The sequence below is a fragment of the Azolla caroliniana genome, unplaced genomic scaffold, assembly GCF_043228905.1.
Source record: "Azolla caroliniana isolate FFs.n. ecotype wild unplaced genomic scaffold, voAzoCaro1.0.p SCAF_700, whole genome shotgun sequence".
Lineage (NCBI taxonomy): Eukaryota > Viridiplantae > Streptophyta > Polypodiopsida > Salviniales > Salviniaceae > Azolla > Azolla caroliniana.
The window spans coordinates 1-17,379 of record NW_028231135.1 but is presented as its reverse complement, the minus strand read 5'-3'; the positions used below and the strand labels follow the sequence as shown (position 1 = coordinate 17,379).

The 17,379-nt window shown below is 47.0% G+C and overlaps 1 pseudogene; it reads left to right on the top strand.

Moving 5' to 3' along the window:
• The first annotated feature begins 13,743 nt into the window (after positions 1-13,743).
• Positions 13,744-15,987, top strand: LOC147847752 (putative clathrin assembly protein At2g25430 pseudogene; annotated as a pseudogene).
• The last annotated feature ends 1,392 nt before the right edge of the window (positions 15,988-17,379 follow it).

The following is a 17,379-nucleotide window of genomic DNA, read 5'->3' as shown; positions in this document are numbered from 1 at the left end:
CGAGGTCTTTGACCAGGGAGGACGTTTACCAAGTTATCGAGAAACAATGTTACCCTTGACAACATCAAAAGATTGATGATTATAAGAAGTACAATAAGAAGTATCGAAGATGAAAGAAGATGAACAATAGAAGTATAATTATAACAAGAATTTTATATTGATGATGATGACGACGATGGTGATTATCACCTATTGAGCCCCCCTTACTCAAGCCCAACTAGAGGCTTTTATAGGTCTCTCCATGCTTGTGACATGCACAAAACCATGGTTTCACGTACACAGTTTTGTCTATTTGCTACCTATGGAATATTGAATATGAGAAGAAATAAACAAAATCTAAAGCATGTAGTAGTAGCTTTAGTGGTATGATAATTGCCTTTTATCTTAGACGTGCAAGGTTCAAATCCTACTTGCAACCCTCAATATGCATTCAATGCCATCATGTCCTAGGTTTATTTATTATTATTTTCATTTTTACAAGTACTTGTGTAATGTGCATGTATCCTCAAATTTTCACTTTTTCTCGCATTAAACACACCACATCACGACATCAAAAAGATGTCGCGAAGATGTGCGTGCGTGTGTTGCTCGAACGGGACCACCGGGGTCTCTGACCAGGGAGGATGTTTACCAAGTAATCGAGAAACAATGTTACCCTTGACAACATCAAAAGATTGATGATTATAAGAAGTACAATAAGAAGTATTGAAGATGAAAGAAGATGAACAATAGAAGTATAATTATAAGAAGAACTTTATATTGATGACGATGACGATGATGGTGATTATTGTTAGGAAACAGGTCCCTCCGGATGGGAAGTCAGAAGAACAATACTGATGAGGAAACTCGGCCGAGGCCGAAACCGAATGTGGAGTACCCGGCTATGGAAGACCCGGTGAGAACCGGATGACAAGTACCCGGCTACGGAAGACCCGGTGAGAACCGGATGACAAGTACCCGGCTACGGAAGACCCGGTGAGAACCGGATGACAAGTACCCGGCTACGGAAGACCCGGTGAGAACCGGATGACAAGTACCCGGACAAACTTAGAAAGTTGTTGTTGTCTTTCTTGTTGGCGCAAGATTAGAGCGCGTAACAGTGTACAGAGAGAGAGAGAGAGAGAGAGAAGAAGAGGTTGTTGCCTCTGTTGTAACCGCCGCCTGAGGCGAAGATAGCAAGCTCAAGGTCATTGCCTCGGTGCTCTACTATTGTACATTCTGATATAGTGATAGTTTGCAATCTGTGGGCTGTCGTGGTTTTTTCCCTAGTTTGGGTTTTCCACGTTAACATCCTGTGTACTCTTCTCTTCATTGTGTCGTGCGTTCATTACCGTTTTTCTGTGTTTGATTCTAAGCTTGGTTGTGGCCAAGCGTTGTTCATCGGGAGCGTGTAGTTCTTGACAATTATCACCTATTGAGCCCCCCTTACTCAAACCCTCAATATGCATTCAATGCCATCATGTCCTAGGTTTGTTTATTATTATTTTCATTTTTGCAAGTACTTGTGTAATGTGCATGTATCCTTAAATTTTCACTTTTTCTCGCATTAAACACGCCACATCACGACAACGGCGTGAAGAAAGTTTTAGAATCCGCGAACGAAAAGCTACGTCGGTCCACCCGAGAGAAGAACCTCGTAAACCGCTATAGCTACGACGAGTACATGGCGTATCACTACGCTTTTATGATGAAAGTAGCGTCAGTACGGGAACCGGAAACGCTTTCCGAAGCCGCAAAGGATCCGTTATGGGTCAACGGAATGAATGAGGAGATGGAAGCTTTATGCAAAAACGAGACATGGGATCTCGTTCCTCTCCCCCCGAACAAGAAAGCGATTGGCTACAGATGGATATACAAAGTAAAATACAATGCCGACGGATTCGTAAATCGCTTCGAAGCACGACTCGTTGCGAAAGGCTATGCGCAAACGCACGGCATAGACTTCAAAGGAACCTTTGCTCGGTGGCAAAGATGACAACTGTACGGACAGTAATTGCACTCGCCGCAGTGAAGGGATGGCACCTCCATCAGATGGACGTGAAAAATGCTTTCCTTCAAGGAGAGTTAGAAGAAGAGGTGTACATGATACAACCACCCGGATTCGAATCGCGTAAGCATCCACAAGCTGTATGCCAACTCAAGAAGCCACTCTATGGCCTCAAACAAGCACCGCGTGCTTGGCACTCGAAGATCACACAGTATCTTCACCAAGTCGGATTTCGGATGTCAAAATCTGACACCTCTCTGTACATCCGAAATGAGTCGGATAGCCTGATCATCATCATCCTGTACGTGGACGATTTGGTCATGGGAAGGATCTCACCGGGATTAACAAAGTCAAATCTCAGTCGAACTATGTTTCCGGAAGGTTCTACCTTATTATTGATGAATACCCAAATGTTTCTTTACACGCATTTGATAGTGCCCATAATTTAGATTTTGTTTATGCATTTGCACAATTGAATATGACTAAAGATTCCTTGGGGCTTACCGGAGATGGAGGTAAAATATATAAAGTAAATTCATCCATGTCTGCAACTCTTCTTCGATCAGACCCTGACGAAAACCTGAGGATCTATGTCTGGAATACCTTGTTGTCCACATGGGAAAAGACATGGCAACTTATTGACGACAAATGCTTGATAGGAAGCCCTTGTGGCACCTACGGCATTTGCAAGGAAAACATAGATGGGTCTCTTGGTTGGCGAAATGAAAGACTTACATGAGCTCCATTACTTCCTAGGTATTGAAGTAAATCGGACACCAGTCGGAATAATGATCTCTCAACGGCACTACATTCTCAACTTACTCTACAAGTTCGGAATGACCAAGTGCAAGCCTGTGTCTACCCCTCTTGATTGTAATCTCAAGATCGATGCCAATTCCGGAACCGCTAAGAGCGAGCTGACTCAGTATCGACAATTGATCGGTAGTTTGATCTATTTGACCACTACACAACCCGACCTCAGTTATTCGGTCAGCCTACTTAGCCAGTTTATGCAGAATCCGCGAAATCTTCATCTAGACTACGCTAAGAGGATACTTCGGTATGTCAGTACGACAATGGACTACGGCGTTATGTACAAGACCAATGTGATCATTCGACTCGAAGGGTACACAGATGCGGACTAGGCAAGATATAAAGCGGACAGGCGATCCACATCCAGATTCGTCTTCTCTCTTGGTAGCGGAGCGATCTCCTGGAGTAGTAAGAAGCAGTCGACAGTCGCACTGTCGAGCACAGAAGTCGAATACAGGGGCGCAGCAGTCGCTGCATGCGAAGCCGTCTTCGTACTAAAGGATCTAGGCGTACCCATCAAGGATCCGATTCGCCTATACTGCGACAACATGAGTAGTATCTACCTAGCACGGAATCCCGTATTCCACGCGCGGACTAAGCATATCGAGGTCCACTACCACTTCATCCGCGAGCACGTACAGGTCGGAGAGATCGACCTACAACACATCAGTACACACCTCGAGGTTGCTGATATTTTCAAGAAAGCTCTAGGCGTCAACAAGCTCGGGCAATTTGCATCGGACCTTGGTCTCACGACATCTACATTGCCAAGCTTGAGGGGGAGTACGCAGCATACGTTGTCGCGTTGTTACGCGCGTGCGTGGAGAAAGGCGGGACCACAGGGGTCTTGGACTAGGGAGTAATGGAGCGTGGAAAGTCGTGCTTCACCGTTCCAGGGGAATCCCAGAAGAACACAGGAAGCGACCGAAGGGAGAGAGAGAGAGAGAGAGAGAGAGAGAGAGAGCGCTTAACACCGACTCACGCACACGCACGCACACACACACACACATGCCGACCCGACTCACGCCCTCATGTACAGGAAATGCAGGAAAAGGGGAAGCACCCGACACCAACAGAGATGCGAATATACACAGACAGACGCAAATGTATATATATATAAACAAAAGAATACATTCCCGGCTTTGAGCCGTTCCAAGGTAGGTTACAATAGTCGTCAGCTGCCAAGCCGCCGGTCGGGGAGCTCACGGGCTCGTCGCGCCAAGCGGGGTCTTGCGCAGGAGATGAGCTGAAGCAAACCCTAAGCGAACACGAAGGAGAAGAAGAAGAAGAAGAAACTAACTCTAAACCTAACGGTATACCCTCTAATGCAAAATGGGCAACCCTTTCACAAAGGGCGTTCCCTTCCTTTTATAGAACAAGGAAAGGGATGCGTTTCAATGTGGGACAAATCCCAACTTACATGGGATCGTCTGCCCCGACTTGACTACTCTTCGGCGCCATAAAGGCGCCCTCGATATTCACACAAAATGTACATGGGTGCGTACACACGCTGCATCCCGCCGATGTAGCCAATGTTTCCCGGTTTCCGCCTCTGGCCGAAATTCTTCACGACATCCGCCCCCACCTAACTGCACGTCCACCGGTACGTGCCAAATCTGGTTGAAGGGTGAGAGATTTCGACCGGCGAGAAACCGGTCTTCCGTGATCCGCATCCCGGCTCGCTACCGGTTCGATCCGTCGGCTTCGATTCTTCCTCTGCGCTTGCCTCCCCGTAGGCTCGTTCGACCCGTCGATGGGTCCTCTGCCGCGATCCCCATAGTATGCGTACTTCCGCTGGACCTTGTTCGGCCGTATGAACGCCTCGCTTCCCGTCGTATGCCCGATGTCCTCCGTTTGAGGAACGCCCGTAGCGGCCCGCTTGGCCTCCGTTGATCATTCGCGTCGTCTTGATTGCCGTCCCATGTCGTTTCGCGTTGCCCTCGTCCTCTCGCCGCCACCTTCCTTCTCCATGGTCTTACATCGCCGCGTCGGCTCGAACAGCCATGGTCTCCGGAACGGTGTGGAGGATCCCTTTCCGGCCTTCTCCACGCTCGCCTTTCCGCTCCGGCACCTCCGTGTACCACATACCCTCGTCCGTTGTTTGGCACCGCCTGTGCCGTACTCCGGTTCATTGCACGCCTTGTCGGCCCCCTTCCCGGCCAGATCACGCACCGCCGCTCACCCGCATACCGGTGTCCTTTGCATCCGAGGAACACCCCGTAGTAGCCCGCTTGGCCCTTCCCGTCTTCGTGCTGCTACAATAGGTCCTGAGTCTTCCGCTTGCCGTCGTCCCCTCGCCCCACCTGCTTGTCACCCCGGGCTTGCCGTGTCAGTCTTCGCTACTTCGACGTAGTTGCCGAGACCTACGAAGCGAGTGTGGAGGATCCTCTTCCGGCCTCTCTTGCCATCCCTTGACTCCGACCCTGTGCAGTCCACTAGGCACTTGTCACCTCGTCCCCGGCACCTTTCTTGTGCCGTCTTCCGCTTCCTTTGTTCGGCCCTTCCCGCGCCAAACACTGTCCCGTAGTCACGCTTCGATCCGGCCCGCGATGGCCACTTGCGAGACTCTTGTTCTGTCCAAGGTGTGCCTTTCCGGCCTGACACACCTCCCCGTGTTTTCCGCGTAGCCGGGTCCCGTTTCCCGCCGCCACCTTCCTTCTCCCTCGGTCTTACGTTGCCACGTTGGCCGAACAGCCAGGGTCTCCGGTTCGGTGTGGGGATCCCGTAGGACCGGACTCCGTTTCTATGCTTGCCGAAATTCGGGTGTCTTTTGTTTGAGTCCCTCCCGGACTCTCCTCGTGTCTTCCGCGTAGTCGGGTCCCGTTTCCCGCCGCCACCTTCCTTCTCCCTCAGTCTTACATTGCCACGTTGACCAAACAACCGGGGTCTCCGGTTTGGTGTGGGGATCCCGTAGGACCGGACTTCCTTACACCCATAGCCTTCGTCACCTCGCCGCCACCGTCAGTATCTTGGTCTTACGTCGACCGCATTGCCGACTGCCGAAGTCTCTAGAACCGGTGTGAAGGATCCTCCGTAGGCCACCCATCCATAGCCTTTGCCCTCGTCACCTCGCCGCCACCGTCAGTATCTTGGTCTTACGTCGACCGCATTGCCGACTGCCGAAGTCTCTAGAACCGGTGTGAAGGATCCTCCGTAGGCCGCCGATCCGTAGCCCTTGCCTTCGTCACCTCGCCGCCACCGTCAGTATCTTGGTCTTACGTCGACCGCGTTGCCGACTGCCGAAGTCTCTAGAACCGGTGTGAAGGATCCTCCGTAGGCCGCCGATCTGTCTTCCCGGCCCTGTCTCGGGTCGTCCTTTTCCGCATGCCGAGAGGGCGGTTTACTCCGCACCCTCTCCCGTGGTACTGACGTACCGTGTCCTCGGCCTCTTCGTAGGCCTGCTCTCTTCCTCCCTCCCGGAATGGTCATCTAGGAGTCTGCTCCGCCCGGTTCTCGTCCAGGTCCGTTCGTCCTTCTCCGGATTGCCGAGTCTCGTTCTCCTGTCGCCACCGATCTCTCTTATAGGACTCACACCAGCACTCGAGCCTGCAGCCGGATCGGTGTAAGGAATCCCATAGGACCGGCTTTCATTCTCATTCCAAATCTCGACCTTCGCCCGGTCGGTCTTTCTCCCCATGTAAAAGAGGGCGGCTCGTCCCGCACCCCCTTCCGTATCAGCACTTTCATGCCGAATCCGGCCCCGATCGAACGATCCACGACCGGATTACGCTCCACCCGTATCGGAATGCCGATCTCCTCGTGCCACGTCCGTCCTCGGCCTCCTCGCAGGTCGTTTCCCATCCGACTTCGCTGGCATCGTGCCAGGACTCCTTGGTACCGCCATCCATCTCCTCAGTCTTGCATGGGCATACGGGCCCGAATGCCAAGTTCTCCAGAATCGGGTCCGTGGGCTTTCGTCCGCTCCTTCTCCGTATCGTCTCGCCGGTGATTCTTGGTCTATCGCCGCCGCCTTCCTCCGCTTGGGACTCACGTGGGCACTCAAGCCCGACTGTCATCGTCTCGGGAGCAAGTGTGGGAAGACACAAAGAATCGCCCGTCCGTTTTACGCCCTTGTCCGTAGCCACCGACTCTTCGTGGTCGGCGGTCGTCTTCTTACCGATCGCGCAAGCCCCGTCTGGGCTTGCTTCTCCAATGACCGGGATCTCGGGATGACACGCCCAAAACCGTTGGTCCCAACGTTCCAGTTCCGCGATGTGTATCTCGGCCTCGTCCTTGGCCGTTCTATCTCCGCAAGTCGAGAGGGCGTTTCGTTCCGCACCCTCTCCCGTGGTACCGTCGTACCGATCTTCCGTCGTCGCGTGGGGCAAGTCCGTCTACTCAGTCTCGGCTTGCAGCCTCCGTCTTTCCTCTTCTTCGAGCATCGCCTCAAGAGCTGCATACGCCTCCGCAATCCTAGCCCCAACGCCGACCCTTGCCGACTCTCTTTGTCGTTCGGCCTCTTCCCGTTGTGATGGCACGCCGTCGCGTCCCTTCCTCTTAGCCTTCTCGGCTCGCTCATCATCTAGTCGTTGGCACACCCTTCCGACCTTCGACCAATCCTCCGTAAGCCCATTCACTCCATCATCGTCTTCGAGCTCAATCCCGATGGCCTCCCGTTCTGCTCGGTCGATCGACCTGACGAACAATAGGACCTTGTCCGCCCCCACCAAACCTTGTTCCCGCTCTGGGAGCCGAGCAAGCCGTCGCTCAAACTCTCGGAATGCCTTCATCGTGCCCTGGTGGTTCTTTGCCGATGCTACTCATTGGTCGAAGTCGTGCTGTCCCCGACTCTTCCGTCGTCCTCTGTATGCCTTCAAGAGCGCCTCTTCGAAGGCCTCCCACGAACTATGAGCCTCACGGAGCTCCTTTACTTCCGCATGCATCCAGACAGCTACGACCCGGCAGAAGAACTCCAGCCTCAACACCTCGTCTACGCCACGCTCCTCCATTTCCGCGTTGTAGGCTTCCAAGTAAGATGGGACTTTGTCCCCGTTGAAACGGCCGACTCTTTCGACCACTCGCTCAACCGCTTGTTGCGCTGCTTCTCGCCTCATCACCACTCGTGCCGACTCCAACACCACTTTGGCCACCATCTCCGCAAGGTCGTCGTCTTCCGACTCCATCCTCCCTTGCCGCCTTTCACGTCGGGTTCACCAAAGATGTCGCGTTGTTACGCACGTGCGTGGAGAAAGGCAGGACCATGGGGGTCTTGGACTAGGGAGTAATGGAGCGTGGAAAGTCGTGCTTCACCGTTCCAGGGGCATCCCAGAAGAACACAGGAAGCGACCGAAGGGAGAGAGAGAGAGAGAGAGAGAGAGAGAGAGAGAGAGCGCTTAACACCGACTCACGCACACGCACACACACATGCCGACCCGACTCACGCCCTCATGTACAGGAAACGCAGGAAAAGGGGAAGCACCCGACACCAACAGAGATGCGAATATACACAGACAGACGCAAATGTATATATATATAAACAAAAGAATACATTCCCGGCTTTGAGCCGTTCCAAGGTAGGTTACAATAGTCGTCAGCTGCCAAGCCGCCGGTCGGGGAGCTCACGGGCTCGTCGCGCCGAGCGGGGTCTTGCGCAGGAGATGAGCTGAAGCAAACCCTAAGCGAACACGAAGGAGAAGAAGAAGAAGAAGAAACTAACTCTAAACCTAACGGTATACCCTCTAATGCAAAATGGGCAACCCTTTCACAAAGGGCGTTCCCTTCCTTTTATAGAACAAGGAAAGGGATGCGTTTCAATGTGGGACAAATCCCAACTTACATGGGATCGTCTGCCCCGACTTGACTACTCTTCGGCGCCATAAAGGCGCCCTCGATATTCACACTAAATGTACATGGGTGCGTACACACGCTGCACCCCGTCGATGTAGCCAATGTTTCCCGGTTTCTGCCTCTGGCCGAAATTCTTCACGACAACGTAGCACGGCTAGACTACGCAACATGCAATAAGAAGCGTAAAGCAATAAAGCCGGAATCCGATTCCTTAAATCAATGTACTCTGAAGACCGAAACAACTTTTCGACAGATGGAAGTTGTGTTCGAAGGGGCGTGTTGAGAATCGAACTCAACTTCCCATAGATAGGTTTCACACTAGCTCATGGACATACCAGGTTAGTTTTGTAAATAGTAGAAAGGGCACTTGCCCTAGCTCAGTTGGTATTTAAACCAACCCCTTGTAACTTAGTTGTTGTTGGATGTCTTATGCTTTGATGTAATTTTGGTCAATATACAGTTTTTCTATCTTTGTCTTAAGAGCTCTCTCTCTCTCACTTTGTCTTGAGACACACACACACACACACTCATCTTCCGCTGCATTACAACCACTCTTGCCTCCTCATTTCTTTACAGTAGCTAAGAGAGCACCGCAAGCATTGTTCCAAGATTTGGTTAACACGCTCCCTTTGTCCATCGGTTTGCAGATGATAGGTGGAAGATAGATTCACAATACAATCGAAGGTTTGCAGAAGGCGCCGCCAGAAATTGGAAACAAATTGTGATCCTCGATCAGAAGTGATATCGTCTGGGAGTCCATGTAGTCGAACCACATTTTTTAAAAACAAATCAGTTTTCTCCTCCCCAGTAATGGTTTTGGCACATGGAGAAAAATGAGCCATCTTGGTGAAGCGATCAACCATGACGAATACCAAATCATAGCCACCAACAAAAGGAAGGTCAGTGATGAAATCCATGGAAAGAGAGGCCCAAGGCCGTTTGGGGATTGGGAGAGGGTGAAGGAGACCATATGGTCAATGATGAGATGCTTTAGAGCAAGCACAAACATCGCATGATTTAACGAACTCCTTGACCAATTTCCATGGATGTGGCCACCAGTACCCCCGAGATATCAACTCCAAGGTTTTCGCAACGCCAAAATGACCAAGAAGTGGATCATCGTGACACTCGTGAAGCACCCTGGTTCGACAGGGACCTTCTGGGACATACTAAAGATTATCCTGAATTGTAAAACATGCTAAATCAGGCCTTTTGGGTTCGTGTGAGGGGTTTGTGATACTTGCCTTGACCTCTATGGCGAACTTGTCAGTCGTAGTGGCTTTTGCTATTTGCTTGAGCAAAGAGTCATCCCGAAGCAAGCAAGTTGCGAAGTTGTAGAATTGGTCACGCTTGAACAAACTCTGGGACTCGGAACATAGGCTTCATCCTCCGGAGTGAGCTCGAACTCAGACCGACTAGAAAAGACATCGGTCGTCGTGTGTTGAGCGCCGGATCGAAAGATTATCTCAAAATCATACTCTGCCAAGAAGGTTGACCATCACGCCTGTCTACGATTTAAGGTTCGTGTGGTAGAAAAGTATATTAGATTTTTGTGATCGGTAATCACTTGTATACGGTGTTGCACCTTAGCTAAATAGGGTCTCCATTATTCAAAAGAAGCAATAATAGCGAGAAGCTCCTTGTCGTACATGGGGTAGTTGATTTCTGGGGCCGTGAATTTGCGGCAGTAGTAAGCCATCGGGTGAAGCACACCGACCTCATCTGGCTGGGAGAGGATTGCCCCAATGGTGAAATTGGAAGCATCCGTTTCAACTTGAAAGGGCTTAGTGGGGTCAGGATGTAAGAGGACAGGTGCCATAGTAAAGGCTTCTTTCAGCAAGTCGAACGCCTTTTGTGCAACTGTTGTCCATTCGAAAGTCAAGTCTTGGCAAGTGGGAGAAGGTGAACAAATTGTCACGAAAGGGTGGAATGAGGCTAAGTACTAAGAGAGAGCGAGAGCATAAGCAAGATCACAAGATTGTCACAGACAAGTAGACGAGGCTCAATATTAAGAGATAACGGGAGAGAGAGCTAGACAAAAGAACAAGCAAGAGAGAGAGAAAATAGACAAATGAACAAGAAATGAAGTATGCTTTCATAACTGGTGTTGTTCACCTTGATTGTAATCAAGGTGCACCCCAGTATTTATACAAGAATGTGGAGGTATGCATGAAAGCTAGAAGACTTCTAGAGAGTGCATGGAAACTTCTAGAAGTGCATGAAGATGCATTCTCTAGAAGGTTCTTGAAAGTTCTAGTGATCAATCTATAATGGAATAAGTTGAATCTTATACAATACAATAATGCATAGATGGATGTAGCTCAACTAGTAAGGTTGCCCAATAAGACCAGAAGGTCATGGGTTCAACCCCCACCATTCCATGTGGCATCCTGTTTATGACACAAAGTACCAATTCAATTGTCGAAGGGCACCACAATTGTTTGGCACATACCCGCACTGAAAATGAGTCTAGTCTCCATCGGTATGTTAGCCGAAGGCGGGTACATAATGATTATGAGCGAGTTGACATGGATAATCAACCATGGAAACCTAAAAATTAGAAGCGGACACAAGTACAACAACTTCTATCAAATGATGGCAATCAATCCAAAAGGGGTCGTGAACATAGTCGAAAAGACTGACCCGAACATATAGCATGGTCGACTCAGCCATATGTCTCAAGCCGACCTGGATCGGCTGATTGCGGTTGATCAGGATACTGAGTGAAGACACCCGATCCAACAATGGAGGGGAATACACCTCCTGAGCCTTCAAACAGTACCTGTCTCACAAGGGGATCCGGCACCAAAAAACCATTCCATACACACCCACGCACAATGGAGTGGCAGAACAGATCAACCGAACAATCCAAGAGAGGGTGACGACAATGCTCCAGCAAGCCGGACTAAAGCTGGAGTTTTGGGCCGAAGCATTGTAGACGGTAGTATATATGATCAATCTATCGTCGTCGAAAGCAATCAGGCTCGAAGTGCCATAGGCCCTATGGTCAGGCAAACAGCCGACCTATGACAGGCTCCGTATATATGAAAGGCTCCATTTCAACTATCAAAAACCGCGGTTTAAACGATTTTTATTTTTAGTTTTTTTAATTTTAAAAAATTGTTTTTAAACAATCTTTTCATTTTTAGACCTTATTCTCACATTCTAGGAACATCTTTAAATTTTTAAATTTTTTAAATTTTTAAAAAACGAAATATTATAAATATTAAAAAATTTAAAATTTAAAAATTGACCTATGTTGAAAACCGAAACCGAACCATAAAACCGTGGTTTTTACAGTTTAATGGTTTAACGGTTTGGGAAAGGTTTAACGGTTTCGTGGTTCGGTTCGGTTCAGGTTTCAAAAATTTTAAACGGTTTGGTTTGGACCCTCTCAAACCGAACCGAACCGTCGCAGATTGTTATTAGTTAGCTTATTAGTTCTTACTCAATTTATAGTTGATACAAAGGTACCCATTTGGGTTGGCTTAGCTAAAAAGGGTTGTGCTAAAAGGGTGGGTCAGCTTAGGTACATGCATCTTAAAAATGGTGTGCATCATGCACACCACAATATATGTACATGTATATCTGTCTGTATAGGTATATGTATATGTATATGTACATGTATATCTGTATGTATAGGTATATGTGTATGTATATGTATTATAAATATTAAAAAATTAAAAATTAAAAAATTGACCTATGTTGAAAACCGAAACCGAACCACGAAACCGTGGTTTTTACGGTTTAATGGTTTAACGGTTTGGGAAATGTTTAACCGTTCGGTTTAACGGTTTCGTGGTTCGGTTCGGTTCAGGTTTCAAAAAATTTAAACGGTTTGGTTTGGACCCTCTCAAACCGAACCGAACCGTCGCCGATTGTTATTAGTTAGCTTCTTAGTTCTTACTCAATTTATACTTGATACAAAGGTACCCCATTTGGGTCGGCTTAGCTAAAAAGGGTTGTGCTAAAAGGGTGGGTCAGCTTAGGTACATGAATCTTAAAAATGGTGTGCATCATGCACACCACAATATATGTACATATATATCTGTCACAATATATGTACATGTATATCTGTCTGTATAGGTATATGTATATGTATATGTACATGTATATCTGTATGTATAGGTATATGTGTATGTACATGTATATGTGTATGTATATGTGTATGTATATGTATATGTATATGTATATGTATATGTCTATGTCTATGTCTATGTACATATATGTATATCATAGATGTAGATGTATATGTATACGTGTATGTAGATGTAGATGTAGATGTATAGGTATATGTGTATGTATATGTATATGTATATGTATATGTATATATGTATATGTCTATGTACATATATGTTTATCATAGATGTAGATGTAGATGTATATGTATACGTGTATGTAGATGTAGATGTAGATGTAGATGTATATGTAGATGTAGATGTATATGTATATGTATATGTATATGTATATGTATATGTATATGTTTTACTGTGTATATTCATGAGAGAGACAGACAGAGAGGAACAGAGTTAAGAGAAGACAGAGAAGAGCATTGAAAGAGTAGCTGTCTTTGATGGGGAGATGGCACCAAATGCTGGCTTTCTCCGTCTTTATCTCCTCCTCCTTCCATCACAGACGATTTTCTAAATGGCTCTCTTAACCACTTAATTCGCCTCTTCTCTCTCTTTTAAATTGCCCAAACCATTTCTCTGATTGATCCCCCTCTCTTTTTTTTCCTCTCTGATTGATCCCTTTTGTTTCGGGTTTTTTTGAGAGAGATTCGTCTCTCTCTTTTTTCTTCTGTTTCTCCCACAAATCCTTCGTGATTTTTGAATCAGATCTGTGCTTCTTCTTTTTTCTTCTGATTTTTTGCCTCTTCGATCTTTGTCTTCGTCTCCAACATCGATTCTCTGATGAAAAGAAAAGAAAATTAAAAAAAAAAAGCTTTTAAAAAGAGGGAATCTGTCTTTTTCTTGAGTTGGGTGGGCAGAGCACTAATCTATTTCTCTCTCTCTCTCTCTCTGTCTCTCTCTGATTTACGCCTTTTTCTTCTTTATTTGTTTGTTCTGTACTAGATAGCTTATAGCTCTCCTTCAGAAAGCATCAGGAAATCAAGAAGAAAGGAGGAGCAGAACATCATCAACAACAACAACAAAAACAAAAGCAAGAAAGAAAGAAGAAGAAGAGATGATCTTTTATTACAGTTAAGGTAAGAAGAAAGAAGGAAGAAGATGCTGCGAAGAGCTCTGGGGTCTGTGAAGGATCAAGCAAGCATTGGAATCGCCATAGCTGGGGGCAGCTGTGCTCCAGATCTAGACATAGCTCTTGTGAAGGCGACTAGCCATGAGGAAGTTCCCATCAATGAAAGGTATGTCCAAGAGCTTCTCCATCTCACCTCCTACTCGAGGGGCTATGTGGCAGCATGTGTCACATCCCTGGCAAAGAGGCTCAGTAAGACCCACAATTGGGTGGTCGCCATTAAAGCTCTCAGCCTAACTCACCGCCTCCTCACCGATGGTGACCCTGCCTTCGAGCACGAGCTCCAGTTCGGCCGCGCAAGCGGAAGCAGAGACTCCATGAGAGTCCTCAACCTCTCCAACTTTAGGGATGATTCTCACTCCCATGCTTGGGATTACTCTGCATTTGTTCGCACTTATGCCCTGTTTCTCGATGAGAAGCTTGATTTCATTCTAGCCATGGGCAAATCGCACAGTAACAAAGGCCGGCCTTCGATCCGCCAAGGCAATAGCTATGATGAGCATGGCAGGGACAATGGCTATGGCTATGGCTATTTCTATGGAAATGGTGGCTATGAGAGTGGTTATGATGATAACTATAGAGAGCCCCATGGTGACTATGATGGGAGAAGAAGAAGAGAGAATGGGCATGGTAGAGAAGATGGAGATGGAGATAGAGATGGGGATGGAGATGGAGATGAGATGAAGAAAAGGAAGGCTTCTTCTTCCATTAAAGACATGACCATTCTTGAGCTAATGGAAAGGATCCCGCTCACTCAACGCCTTCTCGACCGAGTCTTGGCTTGCCGGCCAACCGGCTATGCTAGGATGAATCGGCTAGTTCAAATTGCCCTCCATCCCGTGGTGACCGAGAGCTTCGGGCTTTACTCGGACATTTCTCATGGCTTGGCTCGGGTCTTCGATTCGTTCTTCGACATGGACCACGTGGGTTGTGTGAAGGCCTTCGAAATCTATACCAAAGGGGCCAAGCAGATCGATGAATTGATATCATTCTATGGTGCATGTAACAGCATCGGAGTTTGCCGATCTTCCGAGTTTCCGGTAGTGACCAAGATTTCCGAAGAAAGTATTGAGACCATGGAGAGTTTCCTCATGGATCGATCCGAAGCATTGCGGAACCAGAAGAGAAGGAGCTCCGAACCGATTCCTCCCAAGAGTCCGAGCCGCGGAGCCGAATCTGAGGCCGAGGGGAATGTGAGCTACGAAGATATCAACGGGATGAAAGCTTTGCCAGCTCCGCCTCTACGAGAGGAGGAGCCTGAGCCCGAGCCCGCAAAAGAGGCTCTACACGGTGCCAATGAACCCGATCTTCTAGGGCTTAACAATGGCAACGAGGTTTCGGCAGAGGAGCATGGAGATAAGCTCGCATTGGCATTGTTTGCTGAGACGGCGCCATCTAACCAAGCACAAAGTTCAAATAATCGGGGGTCGGTAGCATGGGAACAAGATAGGCCTCTCGCCGGGTGGGAACTCGCCCTAGTAGAATCCGAAAGCAAGCTCTCGAACCCAATGCCCACCACGAATAGCCTCGCGGGAGGATTCGATAACTTACTCTTGACAAGCATGTATGATCAAGCCACGATGACTCAGAAAGTGGCCTCGATGATGCCTTCGGGTAGCGCAAGTAGTGTGGCCTTACCGGGCCGGCCCGCGTCTTCATTTCTAGCTTTGCCTGCACCCCCCATGGCTCATCAGTCTGGAGGAGAAGATCCATTTGCCGCATCCCTCAGTGTCCCGCCCCCATCCTACGTGCAAATGTCGGACATGAAGCAAAAGCAGCAATTATTGGTACAAGAGCAACAAGTATGGTATCAATATCAGGCAGATGGCATGCAAGGTTACAATGGTCTCATGAAGTTCTATAGTCCCGGGTATACCAATGCTTTCCAGCCTCTTCCTTACTATGGTGCCTCCTACCATTGAAGAGGACACCAACCAAAGCCTTCAGTGTTATTTTTGGGGGTCTTATGTATGATGTCATATGGGTCCTTGCCATTTTGCACCATTTATTTGATCTATGTAATATCGACTTTGTTTCTTTTGTTTTCGTGGTCCGCTTTGTGGATGGATCGGATGGGTCTTTAGCTTGTTCCATCCAACGCAATATAGTCCGAGTATATATGTACCATTCTTTTATGATCTCATGGTCTTCAATGTTCTCATGTCTTTACACAAGTGTCATGGATGATATGATTGTGACTAGGCTACAACCCCCACTTAAAAGTAAAGGGACTTTATTCTCAGAGGAATGCACATTCACCATTGATTTCATGGGCATTGTTGTGGCTCTTTGTTAGTAAAGATAGATTTAGGTGACACCCTTTTTGTTCCTCTAAAAAACGTGAGCTTAAAGTTCAAGAAAGCACTAGTGTGGGACACAAAAAGTGAGAAAGACAGGAGCTTTCGAAAATAAAAAACTTCCAAATCCATGGCTTTTAGTGACACATTTATAGGATGAGTAAATTATGTGAACACAGTTTGTCGGTGTGGCATGTATGTGGATAGGTTGGATGTTTCCCTTGTAAAGGGGTTGTCTTGGATTGGGATTTGTCTCATATACCAGTACAAGTGGTAGGATCGTAGTGCATGTTCAATTGATTACAATCACCTAATGATGTAACTAAGAACCATAACTTGTTGGTGCTCCTTTTGTGGGTTCACCCTTGTAATGTTGCTATCCTTTATTGGGTTTGCCCTATGTACCCTAACAATTTTAGGATCATCATACCATAGGGTCAATTGATTGATTGATTGCAATGAATGATGTAACTAGAACCATTGTTTGTCCTTGCTCTTGTTGTGGGTTGGTTGGATGTCTCCCCTACAATGTGATATCCTTTATTGGGTTTGTCTCATTTACCCTTACAAGTGTTCAGATCATTCTATGGGCTTAATTGATTGATTGCAATTAATGATGTTATTAAGAAGAGGTGGTAATACATCTTCTTAGTTTTATGTCCATATATTTTGCATATGGAACTTTGTTTTTCATAATGAAAAGTAAAAACACTTAGCCATGTCTCACATTGTTTCTATTTTAAAGTTGCTAATGGATTCAGAAGCATAATGTGTTTAAACTTTATGTAGCATTTAGATTGCATAACACGATGGTAACGTCACTGGACGTGAAAATGTATGTTCTTTAGTCGTAAGGTTAGAGGTTCAAATCTCAATCCATGACTAAATATGCATTAGCTTACATATAAGGTGATAGCTACTAAATTTCTAATCATTTGTAATATTCTTTGTTTGTTTGTCAAATTTGAAACAATATGTGTGTATTTCTAGTATTTGTGTTCCTATGTAGGGAATATTAGCTTTGTACTTCCATAACGATTTGCTTCCAACAAAAAGGGTTGCAATGGTTAAAAGGGGCCTTTATAACACAAGAGTACATGAGATAATTTTCTTGTACAAAATACACTTAACATTGCCTATTTTGATTCATTTGACGCATATTTTTCTCCCCAATTCAATTGACATGTTACACTTCCCTTACAAATGCACGGATGTACTACTCATGCATCAAAAGTT